Source organism: Oncorhynchus masou, chromosome 26 (genome assembly GCF_036934945.1).
Source record: "Oncorhynchus masou masou isolate Uvic2021 chromosome 26, UVic_Omas_1.1, whole genome shotgun sequence".
Classification (NCBI taxonomy): domain Eukaryota; kingdom Metazoa; phylum Chordata; class Actinopteri; order Salmoniformes; family Salmonidae; genus Oncorhynchus; species Oncorhynchus masou.
In genome coordinates, this window is record NC_088237.1 from 3,289,203 (window position 1) to 3,311,702 (window position 22,500).

The 22,500-nt window shown below is 41.8% G+C and overlaps 1 non-coding gene and 1 pseudogene across 1 annotated transcript; both read left to right on the top strand.

Moving 5' to 3' along the window:
* Positions 1-16,483, top strand: part of LOC135514584 (autophagy-related protein 16-1-like) — a 21,877-nt pseudogene extending 5,394 nt beyond the window's left edge.
* Positions 3,441-3,709, top strand: LOC135515143 (small Cajal body-specific RNA 6). Its single transcript, XR_010451769.1, has one exon. It is a non-coding gene; the product is annotated as a small Cajal body-specific RNA 6 (non-coding RNA).
* Positions 16,484-22,500: the final 6,017 nt, after the last annotated feature.

Below are 22,500 nucleotides of genomic sequence, written 5' to 3' on the forward strand. Positions count from 1 at the left end.
GTGTGTGTGTATGTGTACATGTATGTATGTGTGTACATGTATGTATGTGTGTACATGTATGTATGTGTGTACATGTATGTATGTATGTGTGTACATGTATGTATGTATGTATGTATGTGTAAGTGTATGTATATGTGTATTTTAAAACGTGACAGAAAAATATCAACCCACAAGGCAAGCGGTCAAATTAATTTATATAAACATGAGTGCCAATGCTGATAAATGGGCATTCCTTATCATTCAGTTAGACCCAATTTAAAATAAATTGTGAAATAACGTGCATGATTATTGCCCTTTCAGTGAGGCGAGAGAAACGCATTAGTGTCTGGCTGGGTACTAACATCCTACAGCACATTGTCTTGGCGGTTTAAGTTGTGAGTTAGTATGTAAAAAAAAGGCTCAATACATTTGTTTTAGTTTTCACATTTTTGACATGAGTAATGTAAAATTACAAACATTTTTAAAAAGTCAGGGAACGACATGGAGGTTCAGTATTTTTTATAACGGAGGAGACTGATTGGTTGCCTTCTGACAACACAAACGCACATCTTTCATAGGGGGGGTACACAGTAGAGTCAGAAACGTGCACTAGACCGATCTATCTAGGCTTCTGTCGGCAATCAAAGCTGTATCTCGCAATGGAATGCTCTTTCTCAATTTCTTGGTTTGCAACTTCAGTTAAACATTGCCTATCACCAATGAATAGGCTAGGAAAATCTACACGAAACAGATCGTATACTGAACACGCTCACATCATTAGCAACGACAAAGCGCATTCGAGTCATCTGCACTGTGATTTTGATTTTGTGCTGGACAAAAAAAACATTTTTCCATTAGGGATTTTTCTTAACATTTAAGGATCCCAATTCAGTTTAAATGTCCGCACATCCAATGTCTATGCAGATTTACCACAGCTGCATATTACTGCCCTAGAGCTTTGAACTGGTGGTCTGTGTTCAGTCGATGTGTATTTTAATGTATTTAATGTATACCCTTGTTCCGTGTTGTAAGCAGTCTTTCCTGGGTCTTGTTCATTAGCCGTCAAAAGAAAACTGACTGAAGCGGGGAGGGGCTCCCTGAACTTGTCCATTAAGAAGTGCAAATTTTATTTTAGTCGCGTGCTACAATTTACACGGCCCAGACGTCACTCCCTTTCAAATTGACTGCGTCTCTTAAGATTTGAGTTGAACTTCCTTAGGCACTCACTGGGTATGGTTCTGTAGTGTATTCGCTAGGAACCCAACTGAAGCAAATGGGTGGAAACGGGAAGGACTAACCTGAACTTATCCAATATGAAAGGCTTGTTTTTGTTGCTAAATGTTTTTCTTTGCAAAACTTTTTGCTGCGGTGTGCACTAAACAATCCCCGTTTTCTTCCTGTGTGCAGGTCACTGAGCCGAAGGGTGCTTTGACTGGCAGCAACTCCGGGATCACCAGTATAGTTTGACAGTGCTGTGAGTGTCATACTGCTTAATATCCTACCCTGTCTAAAATGGGGAGGGGAGACTAATGATTCTGTTTGTACGTATGTTAGTCACATGCAAAATCTAGCCCAATTTTGATGAAACTTAGATGAATGATGCGTCTTGCCATAGAGCTATGCCATTTACAAAATTACCAACTTTGAACAAGCATATCTCCTGTCCCGTTTGAGCTCGAATTGTTGTCACTAATTGGCTCAAGGACTGCATCATTCGTGGCGGACAACATGTTGTTTTTTGCTTGTGGATGCTTGCACAGCAAGTTAAGCTGGAGTCGCAACTGTAGCTCTTTGGTATTTCGTGAACTGTTACAACCTGAATTGTACTGTTAAAAAAAATACTTTAAAGTAGATTTTTTTTGTTTTTAAAAATATTTTTTAATTTAATGCAATGATGCTTTTCCACTTCACTGTTTAATTGTGATATTGTGTGTCTCAGGGCTCCTACTTGCTGGCTGCGTCCAATGACTTTGCCAGTAGGCTGTATGCTGTGGATGACTACACACTGAGGGTAAGTATGCCTCAGAAGGGCCCTTCTGTACATCCAGAACAAAACAAACCTTATTCGCTTGTACTTATTGCTGTAGTATGCAAGTGAAGGTTGTAGGGCTGACCCCATTTAGTCAAATGTTTGGTCGATAGGCTGTTGGTCGACCACAATTTGTTTTAGTTGAGAAGTTGCATATAGATGTATATTTTTGGACTAATCCATTGACGAGGCTGCGGGAATGCTATCGCCCAAGAAGGGGAGTGTGGCTAGGATGTACAAGGCAAGTCTCTCTCTCTCCAGAATGCGATCTCCAGCCATTTTGTGAGCATTCATTGTTTCATAACTTCATTGTGAGTTGTTTGTCTGGCCTGCTTGGCTTACAAATGTGCCCAATTTGGATATGTCTGACAGTATTTTTGAGTATCTTAACTCAACACCACTAATGAGCTGCAGACTTTCTCAAAGTAAATTTTTCTTCACTTCAAACTGCAAGTAAACAGTCTGTTTTTAGAATCCATTGCTAGACAATAGTTCCTCATTGTATTTTAAAAATATTTCGAGCTCTCTCCTTTTCGATAAACATTTGACATGAATGGGAAAAATGTAATGTAATCCAATGCAAATGTCAAATTACGATTTACTTCATATCACTTGCACAAATAGCCTACAGCTGTGTCTGTACTGAGTTCACTGGTGCAGTAAACTGAGGGCCCAGAATAAAAAAATAAAAAAAGTGAGTTTCAGGCCAGACACAGTTGGTAGTTGCTACAATGTTTCAAGTACGTTGCAGACAGGTCATGGATAGCCAATGTGATTTATAGGATAGTTCTTTTTAGCAGGATATTTTGTACCTGCAGGCTGCAATGTTATGTGTTGGTTTTATGTAGGCTATTACATAGTTGGCAGTGGCAATTTAATTAAGTAACATTTAGGTTTGTATCATTTTTAATTTAGATTAACCAAATTACAATATTTTTTTCTAAAGACTATTATAAATTTTATTTTAGCCTATTCCTGGCAACTTCAGGAGCGTAACGGAAGTATCTGCGAAGGCCAGCGGGAGGAGGGTCGAAAGTTTTTTTTTTTTTTTTTTTCTGGTTAGGCTATCTTCAACTCTTGCTCCTTATTGAGTCATTTTGTGTTGTAATTATTTAATCAAACAGCGTGCTTAAAGCATCAGACAAGCTGTGTGTATATATAGTTGATTTTATTAAAACGCATGGGGAAAATACACTTTTTTAAAATTCGACCATTCGATTGGTGGAAAGAAAATACGTATTGATCGAACCAAGATTGTTTTTAGTTGGGAACAGCCCTAGACTGTTCTTAGGATGGTTTCAGCAATTACAGCGTTCTTATGATCCAAGCTATGTGGTCAGGAAATACTTCTCTCCCTATGTATATAAGAACATTTTTGGAGCCTAAAATGTCCTTCTAGGCGGTTTGTCAGATACTGCAAAAGTCATATGTTGGTCAATGATGTTATGTAAAAGGTCTGACGCCCAGTTCCCACTCCCTGCTATCCATCGGCTCCCAACAGCCCCTGCTCTACCCCCAGCATGCTCTAGTTGTGCATCGTTGGACACAGGGGCTGCTGACATAGAGGATAACCTCACATCCTGTGTCTCTAAGAGACCATGGCGTCACTGTGTTGATGGACATCCAACAGAACCAATCGCTAAGGGGTATCAAGCTGTGGTACGGGGCTGGGCCGCTGATCTCAACTTTCAAACTGAGACCATACCTGTTTTCACAAACGCAAAAGGCAATGCTCTTTCCATTTATCTTAATGTGGCTGGGCCAATAAGAGATGCTGTTTTTTTTGTCGCACAACCCACCCAGCACACACTGACAGGCCACAGCGGGAAGGTGCTGGCGGCTCGTTTTCTCCTGGACAACACTCGCATCGTCTCCGGGAGCTACAACAGGACTTTAAAATTGTGGGACCTGCGCAGCAAAGTCTGTAAGTTGTATTTTTCCCCATTGGTGTTAGCATTTCGTTGACATTCCTCTTTCTGTTTCGTCTTTTAAAGGATTTTTTCAGCCACACAACGGCTTTTTTAAGAGATTAATGTGGATTGTTCTTTAAGAGATTAATGCATGTATGTTCTACTCGTTGGGGATTCGTTTTTCTTGTGGATGGAGCCTTTGGTCAGTTCTAAACGCCCACTCTGTTTCTTCTTCTCAGGCATGAAGACTGTGTTTGTCATTACAGCTGGATCCAGCAGTCTGCACAGAGCAGTGTGTCATGAGCGGCCAGTTCGATAAGAAAGTGTGGTTCTGGGACATCAGGTGAGTGTGGAGGGTGAAACTTTATTCGGATAGTCCCCAATAGATGGTTTATAGACGTCCACCTAACTATCTACTAACCTTAAAGGGGCAATCTACAGTTAAAACAAAGTATTTTCCCTGCCCATTTCAGTGAAAAGCTGCGGGATAGGGCTGGAGAAATTTAACCACTCTCAAAATATATAAACCAGAGTTATAGATACAAGGACTGACCATCCATGATATCAACATTTAGTTTTGAGGCTATATACTGTTTTACAACTACTTTAACAAACATTGAAGTGTAAAATGCTTGTATTTTGTGTTTTGATGGGGTAAGACAGTTGAACTAACCTCATGAGGCATTTATAAGTTATTTTCTTCAAGTCAATGGGTACATTTTTTTTTTATTTTTTTTATTTTATTTCACCTTTATTTAACCAGGTAGGCTAGTTGAGAACAAGTTCTCATTTGCAACTGCGACCTGGCCAAGATAAAGCATAGCAGTGTAAACAGACAACACAGAGTTACACATGGAGTAAACAATTAACAAGTCAATAACACAGTAGAAATAAAGGGAGTCTATATACATTGTGTGCAAAAGGCATGAGGAGGTAGGCGTATAATTACAATTTTGCAGATTAACACTGGGGTGATAAATGATCAGATGGTCATGTACAGGTAGAGATATTGGTGTGCAAAAGAGCAGAAAAGTAAATAAATAAAAACAGTATGGGGATGAGGTAGGTAAAATTGGGTGGGCTATTTACCGATAGACTATGTACAGCTGCAGCGATCGGGTTAGCTGCTCAGATAGCAGATGTTTGAAGTTGGTGAGGGAGATAAAAGTCTCCAACTTAAGCGATTTTTGCAATTCGTTCCAGTCACAGGCAGCAGAGAACTGGAACGAAAGGCGGCCAAATGAGGTGTTGGCTTTAGGGATGATCAGTGAGATACACCTGCTGGAGCGTGTGCTACGGGTGGGCGTTGCCATCGTGACCAATGAACTGAGATAAGGCGGAGCTTTACCTAGCATGGACTTGTAGATGACCTGGAGCCAGTGGGTCTGGCGACGAATATGTAGCGAGGGCCAGCCGACGAGAGCATACAGGTCGCAGTGGTGGGTGGTATAAGGTGCTTTAGTGACAAAACAGATGGAACTGTGATAATCTGCATCCAGTTTGCTGAGTTGAGTGTTGGAAGCAATTTTATAGATGACATCGCCGAAGTCTAGGATCGGTAGGATAGTCAGTTTTACTAGGGTAAGTTTGGCGGCGTGAGTGAAGGAGGCTTTGTTGCGGAATAGAAAGCCGACTCTAGATTTGATTTTCGATTGGAGATGTTTGATATGAGTCTGGAAGGAGAGTTTACAGTCTAGCCAGACACCTAGGTACTTATAGATGTCCACATATTCAAGGTCGGAACCATCCAGGGTGGTGATACTAGTCAGGCGTGCGGGTGCAGGCAGCGAATGGTTGAAAAGCATGCATTTGGTTTTACTAGCGTTTAAAAGCAGTTGGAGGCCACGGAAGGAGTGTTGTATGGCATTGAAGCTTGTTTGGAGGTTAGATAGCACAGTGTCCAAGGACGGGCAGGAAGTATATAGAATGGTGTCGTCTGCGTAGAGGTGGATCAGGGAATCGCCCGCAGCAAGAGCAACATCATTGATATATACAGAGAAAAGAGTCGGCCCGAGAATTGAACCCTGTGGCACCCCCATAGAGACTGCTAGAGGACCGGACAGCATGCCCTCCGATTTGACACACTGAACTCTGTCTGCAAAGTAGTTGGTGAACCAGGCAAGGCAGTCATCAGAAAAACCGAGGCTACTGAGTCTGCCGATAAGAATATGGTGATTGACAGAGTCGAAAGCCTTGGCAAGGTCGATGAAGACGGCTGCACAGTATTGTCTTTTATCGATGGCGGTTATGATATCGTTTAGTACCTTGAGTGTGGCTGAGGTGCACCCGTGACCGGCTCGGAAACCAGATTGCACAGCGGAGAAGGTACGGTGTGATTCGAGATGGTCAGTGACCTGTTTGTTGACTTGGCTTTCGAAGACCTTAGATAGGCAGGGCAGGATGGATATAGGTCTGTACCAGTTTGGGTCCAGGGTGTCTCCCCCTTTGAAGAGGGGGATGACTGCGGCAGCTTTCCAATCCTTGGGGATCTCAGACGATATGAAAGAGGTTGAACAGGCTGGTAATAGGGGTTGCGACAATGGCGGCGGATAGTTTCAGAAATAGAGGGTCCAGATTGTCAAGCCCAGCTGATTTGTACGGGTCCAGGTTTTGCAGCTCTTTCAGAACATCTGCTATCTGGATTTGGGTAAAGGAGAACCTGGAGAGGCTTGGGCGAGTAGCTGCGGGGGGGGCGGAGCTGTTGGCCGAGGTTGGAGTAGCCAGGCGGAAGGCATGGCCAGCCGTTGAGAAATGCTTGTTGAAGTTTCATTAATTTACCAAAATTGTAAACCTTACCATATCCCTAGTAAAGCTTAAAGTATGCTTTCCATTTGTTTTTCAAGCTCTGACATGAAATTAGCAGCAGCAGTACAAAAACTAAGCAAGCGAACGCATTCCTTGCTCATAGAAGAGGAATTAAAGGGGAATTGCAATCAATCTAAATTTGTTTGTATTTTCCCCAGACTTAAATGGTCTTCTGATGTGATTTAGACTTGGAACATCCCATTTCGTTGTTTCTCTAAAAATAATTGCAATTCTGAATGAATAACACTGATCCAAAACCAGGAAAAAATCCAACTGAGAACAGAATTCGGGAAAATCTACTGAATTTGGGGAATTTTTATTTTATTGGCTCCCCTTAAAAATTGCCAGTGTATCATAGCCTTTTTAGGCAATATTGCCAAGCAATGTTCCTGGAAACAGTGGGATATGAGACACTGGAGCAATAAAGAGCAACATGAAAATAGATTTCATGTGAAGCACAATTTGATTTAACTTCCATTTATTTACTCATCTCCTATAGCTTATTACGGCAGGGTAGCCGAGTGGTTAGAGCGTTGGACAAGTAACCGGATGGTTGCAAGTTCAAACCCCCGAGCTGACAAGGTACAAATCTGTCGTTCTGGCCCTGAACAGTCAGTTAACCCACTGTTCCTAGACTGTCATTGAAAATAAAAATTTGTTCTTAACTGGCTTGCCAAGTTAAATAAAGGTAAAATGCAATCTGGTTTCCGAGCTGGTCATGGGTGCACCTCAGCCACGCTCAAGGTCCTAAACAATGTCATAACCGCCATCGATAAGAGACATTACTGTGCAGCCGTATTCATCGACCTGGCCAAGGCTTTCGACTGTCAATCACCACATTCTTATCGTCAGGCTCAACAGCCTTGGTTTCTCAATGACTGCCTCGCCTGGTTCACCAACTACTTCTCTGACAGAGTTCAGTGTGTCAAATCGGAGGGCCATTTGTCTTGACCTCTGGCAGTCTATGGGGGTGCCACAGGGTTCAATTCTCGGGCTCACTCTCTTCTCTGTATACATCAATGATGTCGCTCTTGCTGCTGGTAATTCTCTGATCCACCTCTACGCAGACACCCTTCTGTATACGTCTGGCCCTTCTTTGGACACTGTGCTAACTAACCTCCAGACGGTCTTCCATGCCATACAACTCTCCTTCCGTGGCCTCCAACTGCTTTTAAATGCAAGTAAAACTAAACGCATGCTCTTCAACCGATCGATGCCTACTTTGGACGGTTCTGACCTAGGATATGTGGACAACCTATAAATACCTGGATGGCTGGTTAGACTGTAAACTCTCCTTCCAGACTCACATTAAGCATCTCCAATCCAAAATGAAATCTAGAATCGGCTTCCTATTTCACAACAAAGCAGCCTTCACTCATGCTGCCAAACATACATACCCTCGTAAAACTCACTGTCCTGCCGATTCTAGACTTCAGCGATGTCATTTACAAAATATCCCGAGGACAAACCATTCAGATGTTTTTTTTAAGTCACTGTCTTATCAATATGTTTTCTTGGGGAATCCAGAATTCTCATCGAATTTCCTGCAGTTCCTACCGCTTTCCACTGGATGTCACCAGTTTGTAGAAATTGGTTGAGGTTTTTCCTTTGTGTAACGAAGAAGTACCATAGCTCAGAACAAACGTCACTTCATGTGTACCTTTTTGATAGAGGCGCGTAACCAGAAAAGTACCGTCAGTTTGTTTTGCTACTGTATTGAATACAGATCATCCCGTCTTCAATTTGATAGATTTATAGAAGTTTAGAAATACCTAAAGTTGCATTACAAAAGTAGTTTGAAATGTTTTGGCAAAGTTTACAGGTAACCTTTGAGATATTTTGTAGCGGCGATGTGTAAGTTGGAAGGTGTGTTTTTCCTGGATAAAACGATCCAAATAAATGGACATTTTGGATATATATCGACGGAATTAATCAAACAAAAGGACCATTTGTGATGTTTATGGGACATATAGGAGTGCCAACAAAAGAACCTCGTCAAAGGCATGATTTCAATTTTATTTCTGCGTTTTGTGTCACGCCTGCAGAGTTGACATATGCTACTCTCATTGTTTACTCTTGTGCTATCATCAGATAATAGCATCTTATGCTTTCGCCGAAAAGCCTTTTTGAAATCTGACATGTTGGCTGGATTCACAACTTAGCTTAGCTTTAATTTGCTAACTTGCATGTGTAATGTGTGTTTGAATTTGGCGCTCTGCATTTTCCCTGGCTATTGGCCATGTGGGCCTAGCCCAGAGAGGTTAACCATTAACTTCTGGTGTAAACAGTGTTTGAAATTACAACCCCAAAAAGTCCCTCCTATTTGAATGGTCATTCCATAATGTTCAACATCACAAACTTATGACTTATACAGTCGTGGCCAAAAGTTTTGAGAATTACATATTAATTAAATATAAATTTTTAGTCTGCTGCCTCAGATTGTATGATGGCAATTTACATATACTCCAGAATGTTACTGTGTGTGCAGATTCATCTGATCACCCTTTACACAAATATACATTTTCAGTCTTCTGCTTCAGATTGTATGATGGCAATTTGCATATACTCCAGAATGTTAACATTACACTGAGAAATTTGGTGACTGATTTGTCACCCTGCATTAAAGTCCCCCGCCACTAAGAGTGCCACATCTGCATGAGCAGTTTCTTGTTTGCTTATTTCCTTATACAGCTGACGAGTGCCGTCTTAATGCCAGCATCTGTCTCTGGTGGTAAATAACCAGCCACAAAAAATATAGATTTATCATCATAGTTTATCATGAGACTCTACTTCAGGCGAGCAAAATCTAGAGACTTCCTTAGATTTCGCGCTCCAGCTATACAAATATACACAGCCCCCCCACCTCGTCTTACCGGAGTGTGCTGTTCTGTCTAGCTGGTGCAGCGTATATCCCGTCAGCTGAATGTTATCTATGTTGTCATTCAGCCACGATTTTTGTGAAACTTAAGATATTACAGTTTTTGATGGTAGGATATTCGTGATCGTACCTTGTCCAATGATTGTACATTGGCAAATAATACTGTAGGTAAGGGCAGCTTTCCCACTCGCCATCGGAGAATCCTTACAAGGCACCCCACCTTGTGTCCTATATACATGCGTCTCTTGCCAATGACTGGGGTTTTGGCCTTGTCGGGTGTCTGAAGTACACCCTGTGCGTCCTGCTTGTTGAAGAATTAATCTTTGTCTAATCCGAGGTGAGTGATTGCTGTCCTGATATCCAGAAGATACGGTGGCAAACATTATGTACAAAATAAGTTACAAATAACTCTGGAAAAAAAAAACACAATAGCACAATTAGTTAGGGGGCCCGTAAAACGGCTGTCATTTTTTCCGGCGCCATCTTATGGGGATATATGCCTTCTATTAACAATTTTCCAAGGATGTGATACCCGCTTCCCCCGGAGAGTAGTTATGGTTTTTGTGCCTATTAATTGGTCATGATACCTTGTTTTCGAACCAATACTGAAGCATCTGCAGATTTACGACTGGAGATTACGGGTGACCAAATGTCTTATACCAGTGTTACGCCTCATATCATTGACAACACACATTACCAAAACTATTCAGTTGTCTTCCTATTTACACATAGGGTTTCCCCTCCCAAAAGGGCATAAACCAACCTCTCTCCTTATTGCTACTACAAATACACACAACATTTGAATATCTTGTTTTTTAAAACCATGAATGTGGCTTTTGTTCAGAATTTATAGACAACTTTATCACCATCCACATTACCTCCGGTTGGCCTTCTCCATGGACTACTTCTTTACAACCTACTGTACTAGTACACAAGCCTAACAATTTATCCATACAGGGCAACACCCCCACTAGGGACCTATCCTGAACGAAACCTACCAGACACTGTAGTGCCACTCACAGATCTCGCAAAGAACTTGCTTGACTCTGGACCTATCCTTATGGAACCTACCTTACACCATATATTTTAATGTATCTCGCTGACAAAACACCTCCACTCAGGACCTATCCTTAAAGGAACCTACCCTACACCATATATTTACGACCTGCCGTTACACAATGGGCCTACTGAATAAACTTTCTAGGTCCGTATCCTATAATTGTTCAGCCTACGATTCTCATCTGCCCAATATGTCAGAATGAGTGGTAACAGGTGTAGGAACTGAGCCTACCTTGGTGCTGGCTCCTGTTTCACTGATTCGGACTCTAGTTTGACTGTATAGTTGTGGTGAACCCTGCTCGCAGAGCCAACTGTTAGGTTCTAAATAGTTTTTATTCTAACGGACAACTAGTCAAAGCTTAAACCAAGTGTATTCACCCAAAGTGTCAAACAGCTCCTTCATATAACCATTAACTTCTGGTGTAGCAAGTATTTCAAATTACAACCCAATTCTTGCGACATGTTTACATTTTTAAAGTAGATTTCATGTTAGAAAAGCGGGGTGGGTAGGTCTCATGCTGCTATAGGGGAATATCCAAATAATGAGAATGTTTGGAGGTGGAGAACCCAGCTGGGGAAATCATACATACCCAGTGCATTTGTGTCATGGGCAATGGTTGTATGCGGTCTTTGCCTAGGGGGTCATTTTATTATCATGACACTGGCTTTTTGTCCTGGGGTGTGTTCATTAGGAACCCAGAGGAAGGAAAATCTGCCTAAACAGGGAGGGACCTACCTGAATTTGTACAATACGGTGTGCTCTAATAAATATCCCCTCTTGCAACACTTAACGTTTTTTAGCTAGCGCCGTCTGTTCATTTTGGTTGTTCTGACTTTTTTTTTTTAAAGGGCGGAGAGTATAGTCTGCGAGCTGGAGCTTCTGGGCCGAGTCACGTCTCTTGACCTGAACCACGACCGCACCGAACTGCACACCTTCTCTCGGGGCGACCTGGTTAAGATCATCGACTTGCGCAGCAACACGGTCCGTCAGACCTTCAGGTACAGGGACATGTCACTTTAGTACTGTAGACTCGAGCTCATTTACCTGACCACCACACACCACTTGATGTCAAACCAGCACTGTGTTTTATTTCTTGTAAATTTGTAGTCCTGGATAGCCTCATCCATATTGTCAATTAAGATAATCTGAACCAATAAGAATCTTTATTCTTATTGGTGAATAGATGCTGTATGTGGGCAATGGAATAGTCCTAATAATGTAAACCCTGCCTGTCTGACACTCAACGTATTTCAAAGGAAACCCAATATTATTGGAACCCAGGTCTGATATAGATTAGTGGTGTTGGAGGTTTGTCAACAGTGCTCAGGGCTTCCATTGTGGCACTGACTGGACCAGAGTCACCTTCAGGTGAGTGGACACCACCTTTTTATACCAATGGGTGTCCTAAATGTCCCTCTATTCCCTATATGGTGCACTACTTTTGACCAGAGCCCAATCATTGGTTTATAGTTTTACTAACATTGGTCATGGTCAAATTCCCTACCATCCTCCATGAAAGTGTGCACATGCTCACCTATCCAACCACAGTCCCATGAGTCTCCACTCGAGCACCTTGTTTTGATCCTCCTGTTACCTTGTGTTCTCAGTCCCGATGGCAGTTATGTGGCGGGGGGCTCTGCAGACTGAGCGCTGTATGTGTGGAACGTCCTGACGGGCAAGTTGGACCGCACCCTGGGCCAGAACCACTGGTAAGTTTGAACTTCTGGAGTAGGAGCGTCTCCCTTCGACAATTCTTTCTAGTCCATTTTGCATTTTTTTAAGTTTCAGGTTCAGAATTTTAGGGATAAGCCATAGACTTGGATAGACAGATCTCGTGCCACAAAGCCTGTTTTTAACGGGCAGGGCCATTGAGGACTTTTACCATTTTTAAGTAGTGAGCTGGGTGGGACTTTCTTTGCAGAGTTTCCCTTAAAATTTTAGCAGTGGTGGCAAGGGTCAGGGAAGGATGGGGGAGGAGGGTCTCAAGAGTTCCCCACCGACTGAAGGTCCAACAAGTCTACTATGGGGTTGTCTGATGCTGTTCATTACTCTTGTTGACCGAGGGAAAGTACTTGTTGATAGTTCTAGCATCTTCAAAGTGTGGCAGGTGGAAGCGTGTTGGGGCACAGCTTGTCTCATCAATTAATCATAGTGTGGATTAGCTGATAACTACAAAACAAACATTCTGGATAATATATATATAGAATCTTGAACTATTTATTGATCAGCATTTTGATATGCTCGAAAAAGAATCGGATACACTGACGTGAACAAAATACATTTCATCGAGCTCTGCGATCGAAACTGAAGGGAAGCCGCTGTCTAAAATTCTAAATTTAATATAGGGGAGGGATGTTTTTATAATATCTCCAGAAGATAGAGCATTGCTTACAAGCATGAGTGAGCTATTTAAAAAAAAAAAAAATGGATCTATTCCCTGGCTACTGGGGGAGGTTGAAGCCTTAAACAGGTATGGATTATAGTAGGGATGCACGATATATCGGTGAACATATCGGAATCGGCCAATATTAGCTACAAATGCCAACATCGGTATCGGCTAGTTTAACGGCTCGATGTTTAAAACCGTCAAATGTCAAAGCTGACGTGCATACCTATATAATGTATGTACATGCCGTAATGACGTCACGTTAAGTTTTGCACTGTACGTGCAACACAGCATTCCTAAACTAGCCCACAATGTTTGCTGTGTGGATTGAGCAGTCAACAATTAGATGCATTAATATATGCACTGCATCGCAGTAATTAGTGTCACTACAAACCCAGGTTCGATCCCAGGCTGTGTCACAACCGGGCCGAGGCCAATGAGGCGACGCACAATTGGCCGAGTGTCGCCCAGGTTAGGGGAGGGATTGGCCGGCTAGGATTTCCTTGCTCTAGCGACTAGTTGTGGCGGGCCGGGCACCTGCAAGCTGACTTCTCTCGCCAGATGGACGGTGTTTCCTCAAACACATTGGTGCGGCTGGCTTCCGGGTTAAGCAAGCAGTGTGTCAAGAAGCAGTGCGGCTTAGCAGGGTCGTGTTCCGAAGGACACATGGGACTCGGGAGAGGCGAAGGTCGAGGGCCATTGCTGCAAATTCCCTACGGACAAGACTAACTACCAATTGGATATCACAAAATCCTCTATGGTGCTGCCCATGCTGTCATAGAAGCCATTATGGCACAGATGAAAGGAAGGGATCTTTCTCCATCTCTGAGATACCTTCTACCTGATACTCCTGTTCTGCCGTCCTGCTCAATTCTGACGTTCTGTTTTCTCTTCTCTCTCAGCTCGGCCATCAACTCTGTGTCCTGGTCACCGTCGGGAGCCTACGTGATTAGTGTGGAGAAAGGCAGCAAGGCCGTGCTCTGGTCCGACATGTGATTCATGTTCAGTAGGCACCAAACAAAATTTGAAACAGGGAGGGACTATCTGGACTTGTCCAATAACTCATTTTCATTTCCTGTTTTTAAAACATTTGTTGCATGCCCTAATCAACAAGACCCATGAGTCTTGACTCCTTCCCACTTGCTAACTTCAATCGTGGGCTGTTGTCCAAACTCCAAGTTGACAGCCCTCGCCCCTAAACCCTTTTAATGACATTTTACATCGTCACAGAGTGTACCTTCAATGTCCCTTGTCCAAGTGAGGGAGCGTGGTGTTCGGAGGCAATGTCCTTGGTGAAAATCTTGAAGTTGAGCTTAAAAATAACCAACCTGAAGCTATTAATGCACCTAGCAAGCGAACGTAGCTAGCTAGCACTGCAGTCAGGTAGCTAGCTACAGTTACCCATAGCTGGCTTGTTAGTTTTATTCCAATACATTTCAGAATTCCCCAAAAATGTATTTGAAGCTAGCTACGTTTTTTATAGGCTCCTCTCTACAAGACTAAGCCAATTTGCCAACGCTAAAATCAATGTAAATCTACTCTTCTTCTTTTTGCAAGCCAGCGTCATTTTGTCCGAAAATACATCAGTGTTGATTTAAATTTGACACTTCACTACCATCGGTTTGATACGTGACTACAGATTGAATTGTGTGTCATCTCAACCCCACAAGTGGCAAGATCTTCACTCGCTCCCTCAAGGTAAATCGACGGCCGAGGGGGCAAGGTTTGTGAATTGGACCGCCACTTTAGATGGCAATCGAACTGAATCATGTTTCGACGGGTATTTCCCCCGAGGGAAAGTGGCTAGCGCAAGGGCTGATGGTGTAAAATAACGTGTTTGTAGTGCAACCATGGTGTACAGGGGAAGGGGAGGTTGGTTTCGAAATGTGCTTGGTAAGCTGCTGATCAGCAGTCCCCTCTGCTGTCAGCAAGAAGATTGTAAAGCTTAAATGATATATTGATATGAAACGTTCTGTTTGTGTTAGTGTATGCACACTGAGAAAGTGTGGGAACATTTCTGTGTTCTTTTTGGGTGGGGTTAGGCAGATGGGAGCTGATTTACAGATGACGTGTCAATGCAATGACAATCATGGTGGTAAAGTGCACTAACTGAAACTAGAGCTACTACAATTAGTAATATGAGATATCATATTCTCCATAAAATGTTAGGGAAACCATACAAATGGACATATTTTCCACAAATTGTGTAATTGTTGCATAATCTCAGTTAACCCAGAACTAAAATGATCTGTGATTTGTTCTGATGCTCAATTGGGTGCTGGTAAGCATGTTAGAAATCAAGATGTCTGGTTTGTGAAGTCTCCACCCTTGCAAAGGAAACTCAGCCTATGTTTATCATCTGTCGAGGCGAAACAGTTTAAGCACCGCCTTCACCCAATCCTGATATGTCCAAATAACCAGTGATGAAAATCCAAGAACTAGCACTGATGCTGCTTGTTATCTCACGCATCCCATAGGATGGTGACAGATTCTATGGTACTAGAAGTTATTTTTACATAGGTCTGTCCACGAGAGATTAATGGTTGCATAATGTCAGAAATATTGGATCCCTTAAAAGTACAATTGTGATATTTACAGTAATTTCGATTAATGGTATACCTGTGGATTCTTGGTAAATAACTTTAATGAAAAGCCTCATGAGCTTAGTTGAACTGTCCAACCCCATCATAGCGCAACATAAGTATGTATATTTAAAATAGATCTTTACAAAGTGTTTCGTTCCACAGTACAAAACTATCATGTTGATCTCATTGACTAAGTCCCTTGCATCCATAGAATTGTTGTCCATTTTCCTTAGATGACATTTGTGCCTGCATTAGTTTGTTGGAAAGTATGAGGTTTCTGTGTTATGCACTATAGCCCATTACCATATATATGATTGAATATTATCTGCTGTTGGTTTGTGTGGATGTATGTGTGTGTTATGCAACATAGCTGACTTGAAACATCGTTAACAGTCTCAGGGCCATGGGACTTTCTCACGATGGAAAAATACAGAGAAGCATGAAGACAGGAACTGTTCAAATTAGTTTGGAGGGGGGCACATTCAGAGCGGGGTGTTGCGAGAACAAGCGGTCTTTTGTTAGATAACAGGAGCCAGGTGCGAGATAACGGTATGGAGCATGAGAACCTGGCTGTTCTTCACAAGCAAGTTACATCTATCAACAGAAGCGCCAAGAGGCGGGGACCCGCCTGAGCGCCTGCAATAGGCTGGACAAGTTTAAACCACGCCCAGTCTCTACTGTGATAGGCCAACAGACGGGTTGGAACTGTCTATCACAGTATAAAGAATACTGTTTTACATACGTCTTGTCAGTTCTCTGTTTTGACCTGCGAGGTGGGACAGAGAGCCCCTATATACGAAAATTGCATTTACCACTTATTGCTTAGCTAATAAAAAATACATAGTATACAATCGGTGACTCATTGTCATATTTATCCTGATACCAGATTCGAATTGACGCAACTCTAACAAAAGTTCCATAACGTGTTTTGGAAAGGGGTACTGTCTGTTTTACACACTTAGAGTAAATTATGCTCTATGCTAATATACTGGCAAAACACAATGGCCATGTTGCAGCAAACTTGCTGTATGTAAATTGCGTATATAATAAGTAGTAACATGCATATGGGCTGCAGTATTCTGGATAAATTGAGGTCTGGGACTGTAGGAATCAAGCGTCTCTGAGTAAAAGTTCTGACCTAGGATAAAGTGTTAACAGGTGGTTAAATGGGAGTGTGAAGAGATTGTGGAACAGGATTGGTGATTTCCAATTGAGATTTTGTTTGAACATGTGTAAACCATTGATTCTTGACTGTCGCTACTTTGCAGGACTGAGACAAACACACACACAGGATCATCGGGTTTAGGCTAGTGCCCCGTTTATTGTAGTCTGGCAACAACAAAAAAAGCACACCACGTAGGTGTTCAAATTAGAATCAGACGATTTATGAATTTACATTCCTCTGTCTTCGTCATAATCATACATGAAAGTCCAAATGTAGCTATAATAATGCAAATCACGAGAACACTTTATTTTACAGTAACATGAACCAAGGCTCAAATGGATGGATGGCGGCATTTGGCAAAACTGAAAGCGCGATCAACCGCATTTAACCATGGAAAGAGGTCTGGGGAGATGTCTGAAAGTGTTGCTATTCCCTCCGTAGTGCAATCAAACAAGTGAAATGCCAGTACAGGGACAAGGTGGAGTCGCAACACCAGTGAAACACCAGTGAGAAGCGGAGAGGGCAGGGGACCTTTGGGCGGTGCGAAGGTGGCGTGGGAGGCGGTGGAAAAATAAACTTTTCCAACTTTATGCAAATCACCAGCGGCGACCGCTGGGTGATGACCAATCATATCGAGTGGTTCCCATGACGAATTTGACTATGCGACCCAAGGCTAGAGACTTCCTTCAGCAAAGGTGGCTGACAAAAATACTAGGATGGAAGCAAAGGTAAGTGGTCATAACAAATCATGCAAAAAAGTACAGTTGACAGGAATATGTTAATGTAGAGACAAACAAGTATGCATTTTTTAAAATCAAAGTTAATTTACGAAAATTGCGATTTAGCACGCTAGCTGACTAGCTAACATTAGCCATCTAGCTGGATAGCTTAATGGATGTGACATAAGTATGAACTTGTAATTCTTTTTTTTTTTTTTTTATGGACTCCTGAAACAACCAGCAAACCAGGCTGTCATTTTGTGAAACAGTGGATGTAAATAATCTAGCTAGCAAAAGCATTTACTGCAAGTTGAATGTACAATTTTGTAAGCTTCCCTTGCTGATATCTGCCATGCAATGCAGATAGATGAAGTAACAGAGCTAGCTATGTACTTGGTTATTGTGCAGTGGAGGATAAAAATACCTGTATGCCTATGGATGTGTAGCTAGCTATCTAGACAATCTGTGTATGGACCCCAACGTTTGGTATACATATTAGTCCAGAACCTAGCTATGAACCTTCGCTATCATAGCCAGTTGTATCAACTTCAAAACAGTCTGAATGACACTAATGAAGCCTATGGACTGAGTAGAATATAATTTAACTTTGTGCCAAGGCTGCAAGTCGTATATACATGTAGTTATTACCATGCATGGGATCCACACATTGTAGCCTGTACTCTACATTGGCAAATAAAGGTGTAGTTCAGGTATGAATGTCTGAGATTTCAGTCATATCCAATACCAGGAGTTTCAAATTCCAGTCTGAATGATGCTGTCTGCATGTATGTATTACAATTATACACTTCAGTGTTTACCAATCTTGGTCCTGGGTTATCAATGGTTACATATTGTAACTATTAGACTAGAAACGGGATTTAACTAGTTAAAGGGTGATTTGTCAGTTATATACAGATATAATAAAACAAACAGTACACTATACTTCCTATGCATCATGTAAGTACTCTAAAACCAGTTCATCTCAATATCTAATGCCCTTCAACTGCATTGATCAGATACAGGATAGGTGTATTTCATAAAATGAGACTTAATTTCAACCAGTAGAGAATGTGAAACGCTTTATTGAAAGAAGTTCATTATCCAAGTGTTTAGTACATGCATTATAGTATTATAAATACAAGTTTAATCTGTACTTCAATGCACATCTGTTGTGCATTATAAAAACAGAGGAAGAAAGAGGTGGTGAGAGAGGTGTAAAAGACATTGGAGCAGGGAAGGCAGCATATGATTAATTACAGTGCAACCCAAATATTCTCTCAGTTCATCACAATTACATAACCTTTGGGCTGACTAGACACGTATCTTAAAAGCGGGCGAGGTGGTGATGAGGGGACTGGGGGTTGGCATCCTCTCTCACATCAAAACATATCTGCAGACGAGAGATGTTTAAGCCTTTTGTTTTATAGTTTTTATTCTAACATGGTTCGTCATCATAATAATCAGGAGGTGAAATACAAAACTGACCTTGGATCATTAACTCTGGGACTTCTGTACTTCAATGTAAAGCATCTCTTTAATAATACTTCCTGTTGACCTGACCAAGTGACCTCTCACCTCTGATCATGCTGTGCCCTCTATGTAGCCAGTTCAGATGCGGAAGGGGTTCACCGACACAGCTGATTTAATCTACAGGATTTAGGGAGAAGAGAGAGGGATGAAGTGAAGGGGAGAGACTTTTTGAGAAATCAAGGTAGTTAAATACACCGTGTTAAACAGGAATCTGTGTGCGTGGCCTCACCTGGTGTCCACACCACACTAAGTTGCTGCAGAGTACTTTATGCTATAAAACATGAACGGACACAGGAGGACAAACAATATAGCGTAGTTTTGAAATAATGAAGTGTCTTACTATTCACCATGGTTGTCCCTCTTGCCTGTTCTTTGAAGTTGGAAGGAGCCACAGTTATACACCTGAGCCTGCATACTGCACAACACAATCCATCAATTAGATTGTTACATGACTGTGTAGGTGTGGGTTATAGGGCGTCTAATTGTTCTATCTCAATATGGGTGATTTAAAATAGCCTGTTTTGATTTTGTACAGACATCACACCCTTACCTAAACAGCACCCCCACCTGAGAAGTAGAAATCAAAGGGAGAGAAACTGGGAATTTAATAACAGCTATGTCAACTGCAAAGTAAATGGAAGAATATTCTTTTTGCAATGTAAATGACTCTTAAAAGAGCCTTTGGTTGTATATAGTGTAGTCTATGGTGTTGCCAAGGAACAGCACCCTCTTCGAAGAAGTAGGAGGTGAAGATCTCCCGCACACGGATTTCCTCTTGCTGCGTTGTTGGGCCCCATCCTTGAAACATCCTGCAGAGCAGCAAACTTCTCCTCTGGCACACAATGGTGAGTTGCAGATCCCATACTGGTCCTCGTGTCCATCCTCATGAAGTTATGCAGGACACAGGTAGCCTTCACACACCTGAATTCCTCCAGGAGGCAGTCCCAGATGGCCCTGGTCACCAAACCCTGCAATGCCCTACACATTAACTAGGCAATTGTTTTGAAGGAATCTCCAGCTACAAGGTATCTGTTGGAATATGGAAGACAATGTAATAATGAGACTTTTACATCACCAGGTCATTGTGGACACCTAAAGTATAATATCCCTGATAACAAATCATGATAACATTGGATTGATAGATGCACGGACACACATGTAGCATGTGACAATAACAGGATCACATCAAGGATAGCGTCACAAATTGATACATAAATACCACTTGAAGTTTGATGATGAGTTGATCATTTGAATCAGCTGTGCAAGGCGAAGGCAAAATAAAAAATGTGCACGAGGACTGAGAACCACTGCTCTTCATATGTAGACAGGCTTTCATAGCTCTCTTTATCTGAGGACAGAAAACCTCACAAGAAACAGACTTCATTATAGTCAAATTACACCTCACTGAATATTATGTTACCGTTATCCCCATCCTCACTTCTAGGGACAGGAACTACACAAAGGTACCTACCCTATCCAGAATAGCCTACTCGCTCACTGATAGTTGAGGCTTCTATCCTATCACCCTCCTCCATGGCTGTTAGCTAGCTACCTATTTACAAATTAATAGATTTTTTTTACAGTGATAAATACATCAAGATAGCTAGCTAATATGAAGTTAGGTAGATGGTGATATTTAATTCACTTAGCTAGCGATCTATACAGTATGTGAAGTTAGCTAGCCAACTAGCTAGCTCATTTAGCAGCTCATTTGAGTTAGCCTGCACTGTAGCTAGTTAGCTAATAATACATGTTTTATGCATATTCGAAATGTATTTACTTACTTGAATAGGTCCTCCCAGCTATCTGTACAATTGGAAACAGGGCAAAAAGTTTGTCACCAGAGCATTTAGAGGATATTACTATTGAACTATGTACCCATTAATAACTAGACCTTCATACAAACTTGCTATGCTGAATTCTTAACGCACAATCGAACATACTGCCAGAATGCCCACGAGCGAGTCTCAATGGGTGGCCTAAGTGGCACGTGGCAATTTGGAGAGCCTCAAACTGCAAGGCTCTCCAGAGGGTGGTGCGGTTTGCACAACCCATCACCGGGGGCAAACTACCTGTCCTCCATGACATCTACAGCACCCAATGTCACAGGATGGCCAAAAAGATAATCAAGGACATCAACCACCTGAGCCCTGTTCACACCGCTACCGTGTGTCTCACGTTCAATGCGTGAGAGTTGGCAACTCAGGAGTTGTTATTTTTCAGTTTCATCCTAATAACAGATTGTATTGGCAAAATACAATAAGGTAGACATTTTTTGGTGCCGTTTAGGGAACATTTTATTCTCAGCATCACTCCAGTGAAGAGAGGCTCAGCAACAATTCGTTTCAATTCTTTTGACATGGCTTCACAATAGTGTTCCAGCTCAGCCAACGTTCTTTGGCCATTTTTTTGTTGCCATGTGTGAATTTTGTCCAGCCCTTGGAAATCAAGTTTAAAACAATGAGTTTGATGTCATATCTGGTTGCTCTTCTTAGTACAGCTACAGTTGGTTTGTCACTCATTCAACTGACAAGCTCTATTATTATACAATTAATAAACAAGTATTACAATGATCTATTCCAGTGCTTAATTTGAACCGGATCCTGCCCAAACAGGATCAGGCACCTCTCCGTTTTGGACTGTTTCGTTCTGGAATCTATTTGGCTGGATCCGATACCTCTAATGGCATGAAAGATAATTGTCACTTTTTGCAATGTAAACATTCTAATAAACGCAAAGTTAATTTGAGTTGCCTCTTACTTAATTCTCCTTGTATCTCTCACAGAACTAGAATGAGATTCACTTTCTTTGATCTCTCTCCCTCTGCTCAGATAGACATAAGCCTGCAACTCATCCCTCCAGCACTGCACTTAATAATTTATTTCCTTATAGAATCATAACCGCACAAAGTGTTCTGTAGGAACTGCAGCATGCCTGATAAATTGAGACAGATTGGCAAGATTTATAGAGTTACTGCTGTCTGTTCAGAAAGAAATTAAATAATTCAGAATAGCCTACTACACCATGAGAAAGCCTACAATTTTGCCACAGAGGATAAACAGCTTATTTTAAAAATTGCCTTTCGCAATATTTCAAATACCCTACAAATTCGGGAAAACACAGGTTGGAAAGCAAATGGCTCCTGCTGAAAAGAGAAGTCTAATCTGTTAGCTGTAAGCTACCAAAATACTTGATAGAAAATGAGAGAGAGCAAGATAGAAAGGCTTTTGGTACGAGCATATAGGCTATCACCAGCTAGTGAGCTGGCATCATTGATTGAGTCAGTGAAAGTGGAAAGCATTTTTAGGATGCTTTCCACCTCATATTGTAGCATTACAATAGGTGTCTCCACACACGTAGGCCTAGGCTATTGATAGATTCAAGGTTGTTTTCATTGATCTCAGATTTTCAGTTTGTCACTGTCGAAGTAGCCTGTCATTTCAATCATTTGTGC